Source organism: Polyergus mexicanus, unplaced genomic scaffold (genome assembly GCF_030449975.1).
Source record: "Polyergus mexicanus isolate NDT 795.1 unplaced genomic scaffold, iyPolMexi1.0 SCAF_19, whole genome shotgun sequence".
NCBI classification, from domain to species: Eukaryota; Metazoa; Arthropoda; class Insecta; order Hymenoptera; family Formicidae; genus Polyergus; species Polyergus mexicanus.
Window position 1 is genome coordinate 1930316 of NW_027223339.1, and position 20680 is coordinate 1950995.

At 32.6% G+C, this 20680-nt stretch overlaps 1 protein-coding gene across 1 annotated transcript in view; it reads right to left on the bottom strand.

The window, feature by feature from the left end:
• Positions 1-20680, bottom strand: part of LOC138941560 (terminal nucleotidyltransferase 5C) — a 105331-nt gene that overhangs the window by 75982 nt on the left and 8669 nt on the right. The gene's annotated exons all lie outside the window — the stretch shown is intronic.

Below are 20680 nucleotides of genomic sequence, written 5' to 3' on the forward strand. Positions count from 1 at the left end.
GTTAAGGCGAAAGGTCATTGCAACGTTGTAGCAACAAGTGTCAGCAAATGAACAGAGAGCTTCTTCTTTATATTCACATAGTCTCTCGTTTTTATCCATGTTGCAGCTATGCGTTGCCCTATATCTAACCCCAATATATCAGATCTATATACCACTGATATATATACCACTGCCTGGAAATTAATCCTTTCCTTTTATTTATGCTATGTGGCTGACACAAAATATTCGTAGGAAGAGATCTTAATACAATAACCTTGAGTATTGTTATTTTGCAAATCTGAAATTAGCACTTAACGAAGCTCGACGAAGAAAACATTCGTCGTAGAAACAACATCAAACCGAAAGTAAAGTTCTTAGCATCCACAGATGACAAAAGTAAAAAATAAATAAAAAATGAAATAATCAACGACCTTGCGCGAGTTATATATGCGCAAGTTGGCTAAATATCAATAAGACAGAGATTATTAGTAGCAGTATTTGTACATAAAATTAGCAGAGAGAACGACGTTATTAAAATATTATTGAAATTTGCATATATCAATATGTACATATATTAAGAATAGAGCAAAATAAATGTAACAATGAAATGCATGCATAACTGTATCTAATAATATCATCTGATTCAATAATCATGCATGCTTATAACCACATATGGAAATCATTATGTATTAAGGCTATTGCCTTTATATCTCGGCGTATATATACATATGTATGTGTATAGAATAATGAATTCTAATTCGATACTAGTAACATTTTTTTGCGGACACGTGCCAAGCTGCGAAAGATAACAGCAAAAGTATAAATAAGTGTATAAAATATATCCATCTAAATGCGTTAACTGATAAACAGATAAATTATACTTGACATAATCGTAATAATTATACACCAGTTATTATAGAGAAAAAGGGGAAGAGAAAAGATTATTATATAATATTAATATTCATGGTTAGAAAGAGTTAATTTATAACACGTATATTAACTTTTACTGATCGAAGAATTCAAAGTTATTTGTTTCTTAATTCGGAGAAATTTTTTTTCCAAGTTTACATAAGGCTACAAAAACATAAATCATTTAAAACAAATTTCTATTAAACATAATTGCGTGTGTGACGATAATATCGATTTTTATGTAGAAATACGTTATCATCATACATTATCCGATTATTTATCGCATAAAACAATCTTAACATTTTTTACGCTTCCCTTTATAATTAAGTTATGAATTAAATTATCGAAAATTTATGTGCGGTTACATAACAACATTGTGACAATTTTGTATTAATAATATATTCGTAATCTGATATTGTGTGTGTGTGTACTGAATATTTATATAATATTTTTATAAATTGATAAACACACATATAATTAATTATAGAAAAGATCATATTAGTATTACAGAATATAAGTACTGATCGATTAGTTTAAAAACTGGAGTGTATCTTAAACAGAAATACCTAAAATTATATATTTTAATACATAAGAACTAATTCTCAAAAAGACTTTCCTGTCTACATCAAGTGCAGAATTCCGACACTAAATCAAATCACGAAATTAAATAATACTTTTATTTTTGTACTATCTTGTACTAACTTTTCGTACACCGATATATGAGAGAAGTAAAGCGAGATAAAAAGCTATAAAAAAATATCAAAACATAATCAACAAATATGATCGATTGAAGGAAGGACTTCCCGCATTGATAACGGCGTTATCTATGTGCCGTTCGGACTGGATTGTTTTTTTCTATCTTTTCAAACATATATTATCGCAACCTTATAGATTATTCGCTGTCAAGCATGATGAAGGCAAAGGATGTTATGATTTATTATTTCGAGCGTATATTTTACTAAGGTTTTCTTTTGATATTTTTGTATAGCTTTGTGAAAATTAATCTTTTCTTATATAGAGATATGTATATCTCAATACAACTGTTATGTTTGACTTTATTACATTTTTCTTAATCACATGTAAAATAGACTTCTTTTAAAGAAAATATAAAAATTATCTTTCTTTATATTATATTTAATTTTCTTTCAATTAATTTTTATATTCTCATAAAGAGTTAAATTTAGAAAGAGTTAAATTTAAATAAAGCCTAACAGTTGATTATATAACGATTAAGAATAAGAGAGAAGTGAATATGATTTTAATTCTATTGCTATATTTAATGTGTGTCGCAAACTGGTTTAATAAAAATGCGCCATATATTTTTGATAAATAGAAAACAATTGTTTTTTAATTAAGTAATTGAATTCCGCATATTAGAAATGATAACATAATATACAAATACGCTAAAAGCCGCGCGTAAAATTGAATACAGCAAAGTTCATTTAGCTCGGCTAAATGATATGCTGTCTAATCATTCGGAGCCTTTCTGATTTTGCGTAACAACATGCGTGTAAAACAGTATATAATAGGCGTTTAATTCAGAATCAACTTAACCGGAGAATGGATTGATACCGGTGTACCTATAGAACGTCAAACCGTAATCAACGATAATTTACGTGTAAAATATATAATTTATCTTTTTATTATAGAGCTATATAATTATTTATCTATAATTCACGATAAAATTCAAGATAAAATTCTATTTATAATTTGTGTCATATATATCCTAATATACATATATATGCATGGTATACCATATGTGTGCATCCTAATATATATTTACTTTGTAAATGTGTGTATTTTATTTCTTTAAATGTGTTTTCTATTTTTATACGATATTTAATAAATTGTACATAAAATCCTGTCCCGAATTATAAATTATTCAAAGAATGTTTTTACGCAAAAGTTTTATGTAATTTAATCATACCAAGCAGGTAAGGTAATTATTATACGTTTCTGTTTTGACTTCAGATATTCATTATAAATAAAAAGATTTATTATGTAATATATGTTTTATTTGTGCAGTATAATAATAAAGCATCTGTTTATTTTCCGCACAGTTTAAGCATATTTTTATAATTTATTTGCATACAAAAGAATTTAACTAATAATTTTTAGATAGCAACTTTTTACTCTATACAATTATATATCGTTGTCAACTCAGGATCAAAATAAAGATCAATAACGTGTCAAAAGTTCTTCTCCCTTTTCTCGTGTTTACGGTGATTCGCTCTTCATTAAAATCCGTAGGATTGATACTCGAGACGTTCATAAGTATAGGGATACGTATATTAATTATAAGCAATTATCGCGGCGGTTGTAACGCTGCTTTCTTTCTCTTTTTACGATTATCTTGTGCAACCAGTCCGATAAAATAACGCGGTTGCGCGAACCGACCGCTTCTCATATAAGACTCTTTGTGAGCTCCGGTTTCTCGAAGTACCCCCATGTCAGAGTTGTTATTGTAGAAGTATCTTGCCGTACTCCGATATTAAAGATCCTTGGTCGTATTTTTAAACCGTCGCGATGTCGCCGTTCGCGTATTGCGTGTAATCGCTGATGATGGCTATAATTAACAGCGCTTCTTACTACTGTGCGCAATTAATGCTTCCCCGTTATTGAGAAAAAAATGAAATTGTCCGAGAGCGGATCCTTCATCCTATCACTTTTATGTTAAACAAATGATTTTCATTAAAAGATATACATAAGAGGAATACATCGATGAAATTTGTCTACTTGAGATTAAACGTGAAATAAAAAAAAAACTTATACGAGATAATGAAAATTTATTCCATAGTAATTAAATGGAAAATAAATAAAAGTCAAGCAATAGAAACGCAACCCGCTTCTATCGCTAATTGTAAGATATGGAAAATCGAAGATAAATGTATAATATCCTCACCTTTTTCTTTATTTCTTATGTATTTCATTCATATATTTAATAATGTTTTCCTCTTAAGTGTATTCTATCTTTTGCGAGATTTATATTATTGTATTTCACTCGTGTAACACTTTTTCTCTGTCAAAATCACATAAGTATATTTTATCTCAATAATTGACAGTTGCCAACAAATTTTATTCCAGTGCACGAGAAGCGACTAAAAATACACGATAAAGTAGCTTAAGTTTATTAGAAATGAAATATGCGCGCGCGCTATATATTTATAAATCGTTTGTATAGAATATCGATTATTGTAATTTTTATACTCAACTTTTGAAAGAACTTAAAAGTGAAATGTTATTACATGACGATATATATGGCATGATTTTCGGCTCTTGTCTTGAAAGACAGAGAACGAGACTTACATCGTATGTAATCGAAAAATTAATAGAATTAAAAAAATAGAACAGATTATAAAAGACAATAAAGTAATAGAGAGAAAAAGCTTCAAATAAACGTCGAATTTTATAAAGAACGCTCGGGAAAGAAGAGAGGAGAAGGTTCGTTCATATTACGCTTCGCGTAAATCTGCGATGCCGATACTATCATCGATTCCGCAATGTCGATGATTTCGCACGATTAATCGGTTGTATAATTTCGGCGCGAGTGTCGGTGCATAGATACGAAATGGCGTTTAAGAAGAAAAAGAAAGTAAGAGATCACCGAGCTACGAGTGTATGCATATGCGCCTGTGTGCTCGAACTTATCGGTTCACCGAGCGCATGCTAACATTATAACATTGCATAAGTGATTGGAGACAAGCAAAGTTATTCCGTTGAATGATCAATTTGTCGCGGCGGTGAACGTTAGATCTGCCCTCCTCTCCCTTCCTCCTCCCTCCACCGGCTATATCCATGTAAGGTGCCCTCGGTAGTCTCGAAATGGTGCTCGATAATGACGAGGGATCAACGATTTTCAATTTAACCGCTTAATCGTGCTGATTTTGCCGAGTAGACCGTACACGGAACGCGATTGCATTCGCGAATCTGGATTTAATAGAATGTGAAGGAACGTGGTCCGGTATATCGAATCCGTCTCGTATACTTCGCATATCGTGACAAGCACACTTTTCTCCTTTGTATATACAAATAATCTTTATTCGGAGTAAAATTCCTTTTTTAGCCCGACTCGACTCGCGAACGCGCGTTGGCTTTTTTTTCCTCGCTTGATCACCCGTTCAAACGTTTGCCGTATATTTCGGAAAGACACGTGATGACAACAGGGCGACTCTCGACACAGATTTATCGCATAGCGATCAATCGCTAACCATCGATTTCGAATCATTGGTTTCTTTCGACAGCCACGCAGTTTGCAGCAACGCACGCGCGTTTGACATTTCCCTTAATAATACGCGATACTTTAAAAATAGATTTTTTTCAAACAGAGAACGTGCGCGCCTATAACATATGTGCAAGTGTGGCTTTAAAAGTATAAAATTACAAATAATATCGCATGCGTAGTTTCTTCTATTAAAAATATTGCGGTTTCAATATTTCTCCATCTGGCCACCTTGTTAAGGAGAACTCGATCGAACCTTCCCGTTTCGCGATGGGTATCGTCGTAAAAGCGAATCGGCGTCAACTTATACTTACAAATTAGTCAGCGATTAGCCTTATTTATATGTAAAGGCGCGCGTATAAAAAATCACAACATATTGCCACAAGTTAGCGCCAGAGAATGCAATTACGTCCCCCGCTTGAACAAGAGATCTTTTCGCATTTTCTTTTTTTTTCTCTTCGATCCGCGCGCTCTATAATTAGTCGCGGTTAAATGAGTTTCATTATTTTTTTCTCTCTCTCCACCCCTTCTTTCCCCGCGCATTCATTTTCTTTCGCACTGCCGCTTTTACGGACGGCGTGACCTCAAGACAGTCGCGTGTGCGTGGCTGTTGCTGAGATATGTACTTTTGTCCGCGCGCATCGGTAAAACGGGTAAGGTAGACCGATACTGGGAGTTATGACCAGGCTTATGTGCACCAATCCCGGAGAGATAATTCTCAAAGCTTATTATACGAAATATCAAGGTCTTGCCTTTCTACGGTACGTACGGTACACACGTATATAGAGGTGCACAGCGCGTGACAACATACGCAGGTACGCGTATGTCTCGCTGAGAAACGCGCGCGACACGCCCACGGATCGTGATCGACAAAAATTTTTCGCGACAGACCGCGTCAACCACCTTTCGTCGTTATTTTATTGCAAGCGGCATCGAAAACTCGCGGATGGAATCGTGATATCGAGCGATCTTTAAATTGAAACGAGAGATTTTGTTTTGAGTTTAAGTCACGCTGATATATAGCTCGCACATTCTCCATATAAATATAAAGGCGAATATTTGTGACATTCATCTAGTGCTAATTTATCGAGAACAATTCAATTTAAATAATTTTTAATATTAACGCACGCGCGCACACACATACAATAATTAATCCTTTTTACTAAAAAGCTGACAAAATAAAATTTAAATATTCGTTATCTTTTCTTTCGTATTTCTTAAAACATATAAAACTTAAAACATATATATATATATATATATATATATATTAGATTATTATTTAAAATACAAATATTTAGCATTTCTTATTTTAATTTTAAATAGTATGTTTTTGGATGTGGACATTCACGAATTAATTAAAGTGTCAAGTCGATAATTTTGTTTTACACAAAACTAACGAATTCTCCGTACAGAAATATTATGCACATATAAATTCATTCTTAAATATTTTAAATAAAATAATTTGTAATCTTAGAGAAAAATATGCCTTGAAACTGATGACTGTAACTGATTATATTAACGCGCACAGCATTTAATCAAACGTGATTTAAATGATAATTTTCATGACTGCAGGCATTTTGTAACCAGTGGTTTGCAATGAATTTAATATGAATATATTAATAGATTTTATTATGCGCTACAAATATATAATATTAAAAATAATGGACGTAATAGTAAAATATAATTATTGATTTAATTATTCTTTTCTAGAAAAAAATATTTATTATTCCTAAAAAGTTATTATAATTATAAAAAAATATTCGTTTATTTCTGTAAATGCAGCACATGATTAATAATTTCAATACATTATTTAATTCATTTTTTATTCCTTTAAGCGAGAACTAATTAAAATTTCAAATTTAACTCAAAATATTAAAATATATTTAAGAAAAGAAAAATAATTAATTTATAATATATATATTTATATTTTTTATTCTTTACAAGCCTCATATTGCTTTTCAATTAAACTCTAACGAATAATATATTTAAAAAAGGAGCTTTTTTCCCTCGTATAATAATCGTTAATCAGTTGCAATATATTTTCTAACTTTATTTATTGTTCCGTAATTATTAAATGCAACGCATAATAAAGGGAATTTATTTATATAAATTTATATAAATTAATCGATCACAATAGCTAAGCCGTTTAATTTATTAAATAATAATTGCGATAAGACCCGCGTTGGAAATATCAAATGTATCGTTGCATGATGATTAATCTGCTTGTCATTAACCACACGTTGATTTTAGTTCTCATCGTCTATCATAAACATGTCTTATGCTAATGCAAAACTCGTCCTTCTTTTTCCATTTTCTATCGTTTTCAAATCAATTTTTCAAAAATAGTAAAAACAAAGATTGTTCTATTCGGCGAAGCAATCAAATATATTGACATGATAATTTGCGAATTTACATTTACAATTTGGTTCTTTTATTGGCTTTTCTTTACCAGCGAGATTTTATTTTTTTTTTTATTTGTATTTTTATATTTATGTAAATATTTTCATGAGTAATCGTGCATCTTGCCACGACGAGTCTTATGAGAGAGAAGATCAGAGAGATTCTTTTTCAACAACTTTCTTTGTGCTCATCCTGTCATCATATTACCTATTTCAAAACCTGTCGCGCAAAAAAAAAATCGTCTCTTATTACTCAATCTGATCGTACAACCTTTCACGAGTACACGGGAGATGATAAACCGATAGGATGATTGGAAATTGGCCGTTCCGCGATCAATCCGATCATTGATTATGTGTTACATATCCATGTGTGCGTACGCGTCATGAATCGGGTACTGCGAGCAGATATTATCTTCGGTGGTAGATTAGTTAATCGTTATGTAACGACGATGCGTATCCACACGTAACTATGTGTCTCCTGCGAAGATGCCTCTTGCTTACTTTTATACCAACTTATATCGACACCTCCGTTAACTTGATACATTAAATCAATATTCCCTATTTTTAATATAAAATTTCTACTAATTAATAAAAACAATAAAATCGGATTAAACAATCAATTAACCGTATAAATTAGCATTCAATTTATTAGATATAAATCTATGATGTAAATTTAATTTCTCATATGTATACATTCTTGCGATATGTATATCGTAACACAAATATTTATGCAGAGTAATTGAAATTCTATGATACAATGATTATAATGAAAGTAATTCTCTGTAATTCTCATCGATGTGTATTAAATTAATCTTTAAATATTATTTTACTCTCCTATGCTAATTTATTTAATCTTTAATTCTGATTAATAATATATTTCCCGCGAAAAAAAAAATCACATTTTGCATAACATATATATTTTTATTCTTAAATATATTTATATATACGTAAACTGAGAAAATAAATTTTATTATATGTATAAATAAATTCAATTTTTTTAATATCTAAAAATTAACGAGTTAATATTAAATCTGGCTCATCATTTTTAATTTAACGTCATCCAGACATTTTAAAATATATATATTGCATATGACAAAAAATCAATTATCAATTCAAGTATAAAAAAACACAAAGAATAGAAACCCCAATCCATAAAAAAGTTTGATAAATTGGCAAAATGGCATCATTAACGTACTGATATAACTATACAAATTGCCAAAATGTTTTAATAAGTATAAGATCATTGGATAATGGTTTCATATGATCTAGAATTAATTTAGAACAAGGAACGGTAGTTAACTGAAATAGATGAACAAGTATATTGGTATTGTCTAGCGTACATGCGCGAATGTGTATGCGTATGTGTATATATGTAAGTGCAATCGTTTCACATACAACCATCAGACCGTCGGAATTCGATTACTCGCGGGATCTGACGAGGTTACCGTCTGGCCGACCGAACAAGGTTGATACATTTACCGAGTGTCCGACGAAACGAGTAATAACGCTTCATGTCTTTGTTCACGATTGGTGTATCAACGAAATATGCAACCGACGAGATTCTTGAAACCGCGTTTCTCATCCGTCTTTAAAAATTCAATTTCCTTGAGTATGTGTCTACATGTTTTTATATTCTCATATATAAGAGTTCGATGTGTGCGTGGAATATAAATTTTGAAAAAAAATATATATATAATTTTTAGTTTTATGATGCTATGAACCGGTGTCTTTATCTAATCTAAAAATTTTTCATGTTCATTCTAAATTTTAGATTAACGCACAATATAATTTAATTTAATGTAGAAAAGAGAGAAATAAATAAAGAAAAAAAAAAAGAGAGAAAGACCTCGCAACGAAATATATAGGAATAAAATAAAATAAAATAAAAATGTTGATGAACATATAATACATAATAAAAAAGAATAAAGTTTCTGCCGCGATGGAATATTTTCTCAATAAATTCTTTTCTTAGAGAACCAGAAAAGTCTTGAGAAAAATATTTTAATCTACAAATCGAAAAGTGGAAAATAAATTTAAAAAACACGAAGCCTGATTAGGAAAGCTCATTTGCTTAGCTTCTATTTTTAACACAATTTGAGATTGATGATCTCACTGATATAAAAGCCACGGCAAACTCGGATATTAAACCGAACTATTAGATTTTATTGCGTCATTTCCGTGAGATAAACAAAAAGACGAACCGCAGGCTCGCTCTTTGGCCCCATTTAATTAAAAATCATGTTGATGTAATTAATATCACGAGCTTTCACTTTCAGTTATTATCAGGACTCTATTGTAAGCCGCTCCCAGAATATCAGATAACAAGCGGTAAAGTATCACGGCGATCGCGCAAACCAAAAGCCTTACATAATTTGCATGAAACACAGTAAACATCCTGAAAAATGCGCTTGTAGCGGAAACAATTTTCATACTCATCTATCTCGCGATTCTCATGTCTTTATGAAACACGTAACATAGCTATTGAAATCTTGAAAATGTATTAATTTTGAAAGAGATAGAAAAATGTGTAAAAAAATTATTAAAAAAAAAAAAAAAATAATAATCATAATAAAAAGAGAAATAGAAAAGTCTCGATATTTATTTTTCATTACAAGAGAGATTCAAATGACAAAAATATATTTATACAACGTACGAGCTCGGACATTATTTTTTACAAATTTAAAAAAATATCTCTATATATATGTATAATATGACATAATTTATAAGAATATCTCAAGAAAGAATCTCCCATATTTATAAAGCTCTCATCAATATTATTACTCAAGAGCTAATTGAGAAAAAAAAAAAAAAAAAAGAAATTGTTAGGGGGAAATCTGCTACACTGGAGATAACTTCTTGAAAATTGCGCGGCGTAGAGTGGAATTTACCTTGTGCTCTAGTCTCGTCACGGTCCAGATTCTCCCGTGGGGATCAATGGGTCCTTGCTCCCGTGTATGTGACGACTAGCAGGAGCGACTGAGCGAGTATTTACAAGGAATAGTGCCATTTAATGTCAACACATGCTTATTATTTCTTCGCATAATATACGCGCGTAGCCTATGCCTATTTAGCAGATTCGTTCAAATACGACATTCGCTCTAATCTTTGTCGGATTTTAATAAATATTTCTGATTGCTTCTTAAGAGAACACGAGAGTAGCTTCGTTCATTTTCGTGCAACTTCAATTTATTTTTCATTATATTAAGATTATACGATTTATATATTATTCATAAAGAAAATTTTCGTATTTTAAAAGATTATTTCAAGAAGCTTTTAATCAAACAATATATTTCCAAGGCGAAATGTATTTCACAAGGGAAAGTACACCGCAGACGATCATCTTTTTCACCGGACACGACGTAATAATTCTGTTACGAGTCCCAATTTCGTTACACCTCTCTCTCTCTCTCTCTCTCTTTCTTTAGCATCAGGGAAAGCGATATTTATCGCGGCCTTCACGGAAAGATATATCGTCGATCGGATCGAGCGATCTTACACGCTCTCCGCGTACGTGCAGCAGCACCGATATCACGAAGATTGGAAAAACTTTCCCTGCATGGTTTAAGCATCGTCTTTGACAATACGGAACAGGACAATTTGCGAAAAGATTCCACCGGGTGCATCAGTGCACCGTGATACGTATAAGGAATGCGAATAGGGAAAGAAAAAATACGTACGATCGTCCGGTAAAATGGATTTTACTTCACCGAGACTTTCTCTAAAATGCAAGATCTCCTTTGTATGGGTGTGTGTGTGTGTGTGCGCGCGCGCGCACATAGCGAGACTTCATCTGTGAGCAATATCCGATATCTCGGAATTTACGCCTGGCTGTCATCATCGAAACTCATCTCGATATTCTCCCCATTATTATCTTTACTACGCCATCTTTCAATATGCTCCCTCGCCGTATTGATTACATCTTGTAACTTATGTTACGCCATCATCTTTAACAATATACATACAAGGAATATTCTTCCAATATAAGTACGTTTAAAAATAATTGAGATGCGTAACGTTTTTCTTTTTTTTTTTTTTTCAAATTTTTCAGTAAAAACAATCTTTGTTAAAGATTCGTCAAAAGATATGTTATTAATAGATCTAAAAATTTAACAATCATCTTTACAAACATAAACTTTTCTCACAATCTTCATTCTCTCGTTACGAAATACATTATTTCCGCGATTCCTTTTACGACCATTGAAAATAGGACATGCTCGAAAATGCACGATTAATAATGGAAACAATGTGACAGGTATTTCGAGACAGAATTTCCGAAAGCTGGATAATCGTCGTGACGAATTTAATTTTCGTATCAACAATGCCATTGTTTTGCATTATATCTCGGCGTAACCGCATCGGTTTACGAATCGCCTGTGTGAATCGAGTACATCCTTCCGTGCTTCCTGCATAATACCCATATTAAGTTAGCCCCTCCAGCAACGCCAAATTAAATCAAATACATCAAATAATTTAGTGCTAATTATGTGCTAATTAGTTGCCGTAGTCCGAATTTTGTTGCTCAAACCGTTTAGCAGGAATTTACATTCAAAGTGGGGGGTGCTAGCTTGACATTAAGCCAGCCCCCCTCATAGTGAAAAAAATATATATAAAGCTCGAATCAAAAAATAAAATACACTAGAATTTGTTGCTATTTTGTTGCTCTAAAATAACATAAAAATATTTTTAAAAAAATATATTATTTAATTAATACCACTATATACTCAGTCTCGCCACGCCGTACCATTCACTTGCGCGAAGTAAAAGTAAATAAAAAAATGTATCGCTCGCATGTATTTGATACTGAAATAATCTGTGGACAATATACTGTCGAAATATATGAGAAACTGAATTTGTTGCTCGTCTTAAAGTATTAAAAATCGATACTTTGTCGCCGCGGACCCTATACGACGCGCTATTATATTATATAAACTAACTAAAAGAATTTGTTGCTCGCATGTTTTTGGTATTAAAATAATCCGTGGACAATCCGCGTTAAAGATATATGTTAAGATTACAGAGTGATCAGAGTTAAATAAAATGTAATCGTATTAATGATGATTTCGAATGCTAATAAAATAGTAAAATTAATGCGCTCAACGATTATAATTATGAAATCATTAATAATCATCAATGATGAATAATAGAAATAATCAAGGCAAAGATAATATGGTCAGTTTTAATTCTAAATATTTATATGATTATCAGATTATAAATAATTAATCAAAAAACAACTCGATTTTTCAATATCATCGTTTCCATAAATTAAAAAATAAATTGACACGCATATTGTTAATTTCGTTAATGCACATGTTTGATAATTTTCATTCTCTAAAAATGACGCGTTAAGGATGTTAAGATTACAGAGTGATCAGAGTTAAATAAAATGTAATCGTATTAATGATGATTTCGAATGCTAATAAAATAGTAAAATTAATGCGCTCAACGATTATAATTATGAAATCATCAGTAATCATCAATGACGAATAATAGAAATAATCAAGGCAAAGATAATATGGTCAGTTATAATTCTAAATATTTATACATGAGCTATAAATCATAAATAAAAAAAAAACCCCCCGATTTTTCAATACTATTGTTTCCATAAACTAAAAATTATATTGACAATTTTAAATGTTTAATAATAAATTCTACTGACCGACCGATGCACCGCCCTTGCATGTCTCACTTCTTTCTGCATCTGGTCATCGCGAGATTCTTTCCGTTTCCGGTTGCTCCCTTCGCTTCAAATTGAGACGAGACAGTCTATCAATTTGTCCACTCATGCATAATCACTATTCTCATAATCACTATTTCACTCGTAGTCCAAAATCCGCCATATGCAATGACGTTGTAAAATTATTTCCATGCCGATTATAAACATGAAAGAATATATAATCGCGTATCAATAAATGGACGGAGACGATTTTCCGTGATTCTAATCGACATTCCCGATACTCACGACATTCATTTTATACACGGGATAAACTTGTGATGGATAAAAAAAGGCGAGAAATACGGAAAGAATATTTCAATCTCGCACGCTAATGCAATACGACGGTTACTGTAACGGTTACGGAAAATTTAGGCAGGTCGAGTAGTAGTAGATGGGGAGGGGGGAACGCGTCGTCGAATATCCGTTCCAGGAAAAGGAGCGAGCGCGTCTCTTCCAAGAAATAAACCGTACGCGAAAAATCCTGCGCGAGATAAATCAAACTAGATCGAGCGACGCTCTTTTGCGATCTCGATTTATGAAATTGTGAATATAACTCTGAAAAAAGGATTACATTTTAAAACAATATTAAAGAATATTAAAGCAGAAACGTGTGGAACGCGACGCGCTTATATTTTCAACGCGATATTATTATATACGACAGCGAGTAAATTATTTCAGCGCCTAAAAATATGTTAAATAATGTATTCATCGATCGTTGTATCGTATTATAAAGTCGATATATCAAAACTACAAATTACTCTCGATTCGGATATTTCGAATATTCGTTCGGATGCGAAATTCATTTTCGATAGATAAAAGATGCGTGGGAAAAATCTTGTCGTTTGCGAGTATATATATATCGAAAGATGCCTTAATCACGATTACACGGGTTAATATATTACACTCGGATAATCGCCTGTTATTCGATACAAGACCCCCCCGACACTCGTTCGTACGCGGATCTCACTTTCGACGGATAAAAAGACGCGAGAAACACGGAGCGCGACCGTAATTCGTCTCGAGACTCGCGCTTGTGCGAAGGGACTGACACGATTACGGAAAATTTAGGCTGGATAGGTGAGGAGAGGGGAGGACCGCGTCGCCGAACGTCTCGGTACAGAAGCGTTCAAAAAAGTTGGATGTAAACATTCAGATATAAACAAAGAAGCGCGGCTCGAGAGAAAGAGAGAGAGAGAGAGCTTATATTACAAAATCTCGATCAATTTTCATGGCGAAACGATAATACAACGAGAATAATCGTTGAATAGAATGTGTAAGATTCAAGGAGGAATATTCCCCCCTGAAAAGCAGCTCGCACACCACATATGAACATTCCTAATAAAATATTCTTATTTAAGAGAAAAAAAAATGTGTTCGGTTAGTCGACAGTTAGTTGACTAATTTTACACGTCAGATTTAATAATATTCATGGTTGTAAAATTGACCAATCACGGTCATTCGATTCTTGATTGGTGATTGGTTAGTTTTAAAATTATGGATGTTACTGAAATCCAATTAAGGGTGACGTGTCAACGTTAATCAATGTCTCTGAAATGCCGCGAGAAACCACGAGTACCAACAGCTAAATGAGAAATTTTACAATTGGCGAAGCTTCGCGTCGCGTTTTTCACACGTTTCGTATTTCAATATACTTAAATATTCTTTTAAAATATATGATTCTTCTTCAATTATATGTATAATTTCGCCAGAAAATAATCGCGAGATTGCAAAAGTATCGCTCGAGCTTCGTTATCTTATCCTTGTTCGTATCGCGAAGGTTTCTTGGCGCACGATTTTTTTCTCGCAAAAAACTCGCTCGCTCCTGTTCTTGGAAGAGATATTCGACGACATTCCCCTCCCCTCCCCTCCCCCCACCTATCCGTCCAGCCTAAATTTTCCGTAACGCTGTTAGTCTCTTCACACAAGCGCGATTATCGAGACGTATTACGGTCGCGTTCCGTATCTCTCGCATCTTTTCATCCATCGAAAGTGAATTTTGTGTCAAGCTAGCACCCCCCACTTTGAATGTAAATTCCTGCTAAACAGTTTGAGCAACAAAATTCGGACTACGGCAACTAATTAGCACATAATTAGCACTAAATTATTTGATGTATTTGATTTAATTTGGCGTTGGTGGGGGGGGGGCTAACTTAATATGGGTCTGCATAATACGTTTATCACTCGGCCACGAGAGATTACCGGCTAACGTATCGCGGATATTTAATATGTAACAGGCCGAGAACCTCGTATCTTTTGAAAAACCCGCTTTTCCACACCAGACGTTCTTCCTATCTACTACGTAATTTCCGTCCGATACAAACAAGGCGTTAATTACAAAGCACGCATTCGAAATCTCGTCACCGTACATTAAAATACGAGGGGGACAATTCCGTTTTAATGAAAGATGAAAGTGAGCAGCTCGTTGCGTCATTTCCTTTAAATAGCTATAATTAAAGAGCGGATCATCACGTTTCGTTCGCGAGTGATGTCACTCGCGGTCAGGTAAACAGATCATCTCTTGTTGCTGCGGTTTGTCGATACATGTTGATGAGAGTTCACGGTTTAATTATCTTGCCAGGCAGATCGAGAAACGAATACGCCGCACACTCATGCATTAACGCGTAACGAACCGCGATATTAATAGACAATATGCACGCGCGCATCGTGTATATCGATGTTAAATGTCCAGACGAATGCCGGAAAACGTAGGAACGTGTCGTATTTTAAATAACGCTTGCGTTTGATTAATGAACGCGAGAAAACGAGGACAAAAAGCCGCATTCGTCTTACTACTAACGTGCTCTGAGATACAAGAAAAAAATTTAGTTGGAAAATTTGGTAATGCTAACACACAAATTTGATTCAGTGAGCAAAATTATTAATTGTATAAAATCAAATTTTTGGTTGTTTTTTATTTTAATTTTGTTCACTGAATCACATTTTTGTCTTAGCATTATCAAATTTTCCAACTACAGTTACATTTGCTTTTGTTACATCGACCAAAGTTTATCTATATTCAACAAGAGATTTACTTGATAGTTGTCCCTTGTGATACGATAAGAAAAAGATATACAGATTATATTCTCCGTCTTTTCAATTCTCTCGTCGTTAACGAGAGACTAATAAGTATTTCCCGGACAGATGAATCCGCCATGATTGAAGATGCACTGCATACTGCACATCACACTACACTGCATAACAATTGACCGTGCAGTGACACATGAATGCGCAAAATAGCTTATGATATTCAACTAAAAACGATTTAGTTCAAGTAACAAATATAATTATTTAGAACGCGACGAGATGGATGAGTTTGTTATCGCAACAATAAAATTTTATTCAGATAAACAACTCCATGCAAACAAAATAGTTTGTTAGTGTAACATTTAACTTTGTTCCGGTAACATAATTTTTATTAAATAAAACCAAATTACATAATGTTCAGTCAACAAAATAGTTTAACTAAATAATTTTGTTTTATTTAACGAAATGGGTCTCTCGGTGTAATTTACGTAAAATCATGCCATAGACGATCATGTCGCAACTATCGTCCACTTCTTAATGTTAGCGGGATTCACACGCCGATACGATGTATCGATAATATTATATTCAACGTGGTATGCGTTTCTCCGTTTACGCAAGGCTGCCCTCCAGCGTTTTCACGCGAAGGATGAAGGATTTGCATGCAAACTATATGGGCATTACGGTTTCATAAGGTCATCCGCCGAGACTCGCACTCTCAACGAAACTCGGTCGATCTCTTTTCTCTCGTACGACGAGCGTTGCAACTTGCGCTCGCTTAGAAATTCCGTCATGCTTTCATAAAATTGAACGCGATAATCGTGGTACAGGCTCGTGGCTAATTAAAAAATGAGCGCGCGCGAAGCAACGCGACGCAAAGTATAATAAACTTTGAACACTCCTCTGCATAAAGTTCAAGCATTTTATGCATCTCGCTGCGAGTAACGGACAATTCATTGTTGCGATCCAAAGCTTGCTATAGCTTATCGCATATATAGCGTACATTTTTCTATTAATTTATCGCTCTCTTCCCACTATTTTATGATCTCCTGCGCAAAAATCGTTGCGATAAATTACCTTTTATTCACAATTTTCTTAATATAACGATCATACCGATCTAAAGCATGCGCTCATATACTCATATGTAATAAAAATAATAATTTCTAACGATCTCTTCCGTGTAATTAAAGTTCTTTATGTGTAAATACACATATTGCAAAAATTATAAGTGCTTCAATCTCTCTCGAGGCATGTTTGATTTTATTTTATTTAGAGATTGGTTTATTATTATAAATATATACATACACACACATATATATCTAAAATCCATCATCATTCGTATATTTTTATACTGACAAACTATTATAAAATATTTTATGCCACCAATTATATCTGCTGATATCTGCAATTGTCATTCAATTGTTATAAATAAATAATAAATAAATTTTGTCAGTAGATAATCATGCGATACAAAATATTAAAAACTTGTAAAAAAAACATCAATCTGAAGCAAGCCTTGTAATTTTTACAGAGAAAAAACGTGTATGGAAATATTCCCTCTTTATTAAATTCGATTCAAATTAAACTATGATTTTTATCGAGTTTTTGGATTTACTTCATGTATAAGCTAATTTAATTTAAATAAAATAAAATCCAATATAAAATTTTATTTAACTACCGTTATTTTGATTTTTGTAAAATATGCATTCGTATTGCGATTAACAATTATTTAAAATCTATATATGATCTATATATAGATATTTATAAGAGTAAAAAAAACTTCGTTTATCTTGTTTTTACATTTTTTACGAAAATTAAACGTATTTATTATGTCACTGAGAAAATTAAACGTATTGCTACTGAAATAACTGTAACAAACTTCTTTTACAAAAATTCTTACCGTAAACTCTCTTAATCATTAAATATAGCTATATTTCCATAAAAAAATGTTCCATTTTTTATTTATAATAAGTATTTAAAAAAATATCATAAAAATCAGGATTAAAAAATATCGTAAGAATCAACATCACATACATGTAAAGAGTTGAAAAGTTTCCAACTTAGAAGAATAATCTCGATCGGATACACCAAAAAGTGATCTATACCTTCCCATTAATCTTTTCCATGCGCCAATTACTTTCACATACGATTACCGATCTTTGACCCCGCCCGTCGATTAAACTCGATTCTATTTTAAGTATCCCGGACGGCCGCGAGCTCAGCCTTGTCGATTACATATGAGAGACAATCGCTCGTAACAAGTCTCATGATGTAAGAGAGGCGCGCGTAATCTTCGGGTTTCCACGTGCAAAAAAGATACGATCGCTCGCTTTGTTACATACGAGAAGGCATTCGTTATCGCATACATGCAGTCGATTACGGTATTCGCGCGAGAATGTCGCGAATAGCAAACTTTCACCAGAAGGATATCGCTTGACTTCCCATGACGCGACGACACCTTATCAAAGTTCCATTTATTTGAATCGATAATATCAAGATAGGTGCGATAGAGTATTTCCGGCAAACCTCGGATGCTTCGTCGACTTTCGGTCGAATGCAAGTACGAACTACGTACATGTGTCGGCTAAGTCGGAGCGCTGATAAATGATTTTAAAGTCGAAAGCGTGGGGGATTATCATCGGGAAATTCGATTGTCGTCGTTACATCGCACGAGTCGCGATAAGCGTGATTTATGGCATTTATACATGCATAATTTTATTCCCCTGTCTGTTATCGTCGCTATAGCGGCACATAATTTTTAGACACACGAAATCATCGTACATTGAGAGGCCCATTTCGTTAAATAAAACAAAATTATTTAGTTAAACTATTTTCTTGACTGAACACTATGTAATTTGGTTTTATTTAATAAAAATTATGTTACTGGAACAAAGTTAAATGTTACACTAACAAACTATTTTGTTTGCATGGACTTGTTTATCTGAATAAAATTTTATTGTTGCGATAACAAACTCATCCATCTCGTCGCGTTCTAAATAATTGTATTTGTTATTTGAACTAAATCGTTTAGTTGAATATCATAAGCTATTTGGCGCATTCATGTGTCACTGCGCAGTCGATTGTTATGCAGTGTAGTGTGATGTGCAGTATGCGGTGCATCTTCAATCATGGCGGATTTATCTGTCCGGGAAATACTTATTAGTCTCTCGTTAACGACGAGAGAATTGAAAAGACGGAGAATATAATCTGTATATCTTTTTCTTATCGTATCACAAGAGACAACTATCAAGTAAATCTCTTGTTGAACATGGACAAACTTTGGTTGGTGTAACAAAAGCAAATGTAACTGTAGTTGGAAAATTTGATAATGCTAACACACAAATGTGATTGAGTGAACAAAATTAAAATAAAAAACAACCAAAAATTTGATTTTATACAATTAATAATTTTGTTCACTGAATCAAATTTGTGTGTTAGTATTACCAAATTTTCCAACTAAATTTTTTTGTTGTATTAATTAAAGGATTTGTTTGCCCATATTCAAACAAGAGATTTAGTTGATTCGAACAAATTTTATTTCATTCAACAAAATGGGTCTCTCAGTGTACGTGTAACATACATACTTATATATTGCGTCTATATTAGAAAAATTCAAGCTATTATTTATCTTGCAAAATTAAAAAAATAATTAAAAAATCAATTAAATATTTTAAAATTAAATTAAATATTTAAAATTTAGAAAACTCAATGTCTAAATTTTAATTGTCTTTATCATACATAAATGATAATGTCGATATAGTTAAATTAACGAATTGTACCAAGATAACTGGTAATGAAAATATGATAAATTCGATGTAGAATATCTTGATGTTATCATCGTATAAATCTTGATAATTAATCTTATAAATCAATTGCTTTCCTATTTCGACAAATTTTGCAAAAAAGTTTTGTTCATCACAATCGTTTCGTTACAATCATTATTTTTATTTAACTTTAAATATTTATCAAATTTTTAATTCCGAGTATCTAATTATTTAAAGTTCACAAAATAATATTTATGTAACTTACACGCCAACTACTAAGCAGAAAAAAGGTCTCTATTATCTGAGAAAAAAAACAAGATCTGCTAAAACTGATGTATCCAGTTGTTGCGGCAATTTTACGATTCACACTTAAGTATTCTTGAAAAATAATTTACATGCATTAAGATAAGTTGTTTTATAACGCAAACAGATTGTCGCGTTATTATATCAAGTCACGATAAGAAGAAATTTACGTTGCGTATTTAGAAGTTTATGCTACTCTCTCATTATACGCACAAATCTTTCAAACAAACAAGCTCGCTTAATTATTTTTCACGAGATAATGCCGCTCAATGCGATGTGTGTACTCAACTGTCCAAAATACGATAAGCAATGTTGTATTATCAATAATTCTGCGCGATGGAAATGTCGTAAAGCAAATTGTACACCCACGTCA